This window comes from Chrysochloris asiatica, unplaced genomic scaffold (genome assembly GCF_000296735.1).
Source record: "Chrysochloris asiatica unplaced genomic scaffold, ChrAsi1.0 scaffold00446, whole genome shotgun sequence".
Taxonomy (NCBI): Eukaryota; Metazoa; Chordata; class Mammalia; order Afrosoricida; family Chrysochloridae; genus Chrysochloris; species Chrysochloris asiatica.
In genome coordinates, this window is record NW_006408964.1 from 831,583 (window position 1) to 835,765 (window position 4,183).

General features: G+C 44.2%; 1 pseudogene; it reads right to left on the reverse strand.

Annotated features, from left to right (window-relative positions):
- Positions 1 to 2,344: 2,344 nt before the first annotated feature.
- Positions 2,345 to 3,327, reverse strand: LOC102827259 (annotated as a pseudogene).
- Positions 3,328 to 4,183: the final 856 nt, after the last annotated feature.

The window sequence follows — 4,183 nt, forward strand, 5'->3', positions numbered from 1 at the left end:
ATTGCCTGGTGCCTTGTATTTCACTCATGCATTCAGTGCACTTGTACTTAATACAATAAGATCAGTTGTGGATCATACGTTACCTCTAACTGAATGTCCACCAATTATTTCAGGAAGAGTGACTGAATTCCTTCAAAATCGTATTCATGTTTTTTTTGTTTGGGTCAATATTTTCCCATTGTTGTTACATACTGTGCAGTCTGTTCTGACGCAAAGCTATCCTAGGCACGACTGAATGAAATAATGCTGGATACGATTCCATCCTCACAAGGCTGCCACCTTGTCAATCCATCTTCCTCTTTTTCACTGACCCTGGACTTCAGCAAGCATGATTTCCTTTTCCAGGAACTGGTCTTTCCTGACAATATGTTGGAAGTGCGATACATGAAGTCTTGTCAGCCTTGCTTTTAAGTAGTATTCTAGGTGTTCTTTTTCCAACACAGACCTGTTGGTTCTTGTAGCAGTCCATAGTACATTCAATATTGTTGTTGTTGTGTCCCGTGGAGTTGGTTCCGACTCATAGCGACCCTGCACAGTGTTTCTGAGGCTGTAAATCTTTACGGGAGCAGAACGCCTCATTTTTCTCCCGCGGAGCAGCTGGTAGTTTCGAACTGCTGACCTTGCGGTTTGCAGCCCGATTCGTAACCACTACGCTACCAGAGCTCCTTTCATTCAGTATACTTCACCAAAACCAAAATTCAAATATACTGTCTATTCTGAAATCTTCCTTACTCATTGTCCAACTTTCACATACCACAGGAAATAGAATGGTTTGGATCAGGTGTACCTTAGTCCTCAAACTGACATTTTTTGACTTGGGCACATCAAATGTGTCTTTCTTTCTTTCTTTTTTTTTTTCAGGCATACAATATTCATTTACATCACACGTATATATGTATGTATTTTACATTAGTAGGCAGTCAAATAGAAACCCTTTATTACCCTACCTTACCCTTTCACCCTATGTCTCAATTCATTTATCTACACACAGAACACTGTTGTTGCAACATTTTGTATATATAGCCTTCAGCCCATGCATACCTCCCAGTATCTTCACCAATCTTTATTATTCATCGTATTCATCAACCACCCTCCTTTTTGTATACTACCCTCCCCGTTCTGTATATTGCCTTTGATCACACTGACATACATCTACATTAAAGAGGTCTTTTTGTAGCAGATTTGCCTAATGCAATACATCATTTGATTTCTTGACCACTGCTGCTTCATTGCCTTCCACTTGGTCTATAGAGATTTCACTTAAGCACATCTAAGTGTTCTGGAATACCCATTTGTTGCAATGTAATGTATAGTTTATGAGGTTCTACACAGTCAAATGCCTTTATATAATCAACAAAGCAAAAGTAAACATCTTTATTTTACTCTATGCTTTCAGGCAAGATCCATCTAATGTTAGCAAAAACATCTCATCTCTAATTTCACATCTACTTCTGAATCTGGCTTAAAAGTCTGGAAGCTCCCCAACAATACACTGAGTTTTTCTCTATTACGGATGCTATTGCTGTAACTATAGCCTTGCCGGCTTGTTCTTAAGCCATGAACTCTACAGTGTGTATGGTTTGTCATTTTGGAGCTAGCTAGAAGTCCAGTCCTTGCTCTGGTTTCCTGCGATGCTTACAGTGTTAGGCGGGTGTGAGTACCTCACTAGTGACTTGGGATGTCAGCCTTGGTGCCTATGTGTGTGTGTTGCCGTTGTAAGCATGGACCACTGGATGAATAACTGCATGGTCTTCTACAGCTGTCAGGATTCGGTTCCAGTGTGATTTTTCCTTGTTCATCACTGGTCATGTGCTCATTCTCATTCACGTTCCAGGCTGCATGTGTTCCTACATTCTAACTCTACAGTGAGGGAAATGACTCATTTCTAGACCATAGGCACATTCGGTTTTGCTAGAAATACTCGTGTATATTCTGATTATCGCCTTTCTGATTCTCTGCTTCTTGCCTTTGCCCATTTACTAAGGGATGCTGTTACACCCAACTGTAACTGTTCTTTGGTTGGATGGCATTTGTTGCTGTGTTTGTTATACACACAGTAAGGTTCATGATACGTTGCTGAAAAATTCACCCTTTTATCATGGAATGCTGTTTATCCTGATGATGGGTTTTTTGTTTTTTTTTGGTCTGGCTGGACACAGTGTACTTTACTGATGGTACACGACAAGACTGAGCTCTCTATACCCCTCCCCCTCTCCAGGGGGTCTGGATGGAAACTGAGGATGGGAAATTCTCAGTGTGCAGGGGGATAGAGTTGGGGTAAGGACTCCCAACAGCTGAGGGCTTCCTCTACTGCTGGGGCTGTGGCTGGTGTTTCAGGGGACTCTTATTCCTTGGAGCCCATAAGATCCACCACCCTGTTGTTGTAGCCAAATTCATTGTCGTACCATGAAACGAGCTTGACAAAGTGGTCGTTGAGGGCAATGCCAGCCCCAGCATCAAAGGTGGATTAATCACTGTTAAAGCTACAGGAGACGACCTGGTCTTCAGTGTAACCCAGGATGCCTTTAGGGGTTCATCTGATGCCTGCTTCACCATCTTCTTGATGTCATCATATTTGGCAGCTTTCTCCAGATGGCAGGTCAGGTCCACAACAGACATGTTGGGAGTGGGGACACGGAAGGCCATGCCAGTGAGTTTACCATTCAGCTCAGGGACGACCTTTCCCCCAGGCTTGGCAGCGCTGGTAGATGTAGGGATGTTTTGCTGGGCAGCTACGTGGCCATCACCCCAGTTTCTCAGAGGGGCCATCCACAGCCTTGTAGGTGGCAGTGATGGCGTGCACTGTGGTCATGAGTCCCTCCACGATGCCAAAGTTGTCATGGATGACCTTGGCCAGGGGGGCCAAACAGTTGGTGGTGCAAGAGGCTTTGCTGACAATCTTGAGGGTGTTGTAATACTTCTCGTGGTCCATGTCCATCACAAACATGGGGGCATCTGCAGAAGGGGCAGAGATGATTATCCTTTTGGCACCTCCCTTCAGGTGAGCCCCAGCCTTCTCCCAGGTTGTGAAGACACCTGTGGACTCTACAACATAAGCAGCACCAGCATCACCCCACTTGATGTTGGCAGGATCTCGCTCCTGTGAAGATAGAGATGGGCTTCCCATTGATGACAAACTTCCGGTTCCCAGCCTTGACAGTACCATTGAACTTGCCATGAGTGGACTCATACTGGAACATGTAGACCATGTAGTTGAAGTCAATGAAGGGGTCGTGATGGCAACAACCTCCACTTTCCAGAGCGAACAGCAGCCCTGGTGACCAGACGCCCCATACAGCCAAATCCGCTGACCCTGACCTTCACCATCCTGTCTAAAGGCTGCAGCTGGTACTGCAAGAGAAGCTGCAGCTGCCCGTGGAACGGGGCGGAGCAGCCGCATGACGCTTCTTGCTGTGGAACTTGCGTTCCCAACTTAAGCAGTGGAACTACTCTGTCGTTCTTTTCAGCCTCTGTTCATTGTCATCACTGTCTTTGTATTTGTTTTTATTTCAAGTTTTTATAATAGATGATGCATGGTCTCTCTGTTGGTGTATTTAGACCATGAACACTGAGTGAGCAACTCAGGACTCTGTAGGGTGAGCAACTGGACTGCTGTCCACGAGGCCGCCACTTCAAACCCAATTACCACTCTGAAAAAAAAAAAAAGACAGTCTCCCAGTGAGTCAGACCAACTTGATAGCCTGTAGCAGTAAGCAATCAAATCAAATTCAATAAATGAAGGTAGAAAAGGTTATTAGTATGAACGGAAGCCGTCTTGTGGGAGATGCAGGATTTTGCCAGAAGTTCTGTAGGTTGTAGGAATTGAGTGGGATATTTCCTTAGACTTTTCTCCCTGTTATTCAGCAGGGCTCCAGGTCACCCATGGGGCCCACAGAGAAGAAAAGGCAGAATATCAACAAAACTGTGTATCTAAACAGAGATGTGGTTGTCAGGAATTGAGGTGTCGAAGATAAATTCATTTGCCTTCTGACCCTGCCTCAGAATCATTCCATTTGTGATTAATAGATAGCTTACTGGTCAACCATGATTTGTTTGAAACAAGATCTGTTTAAGACACTCCTGAGAAATGAGTTCACTGGTGTCTTGTAAATGTTTTTCAGAACTCAACAGACTGATTCAATACATGGAATATTTTATAATGACTATATTGTATAATGTCCTG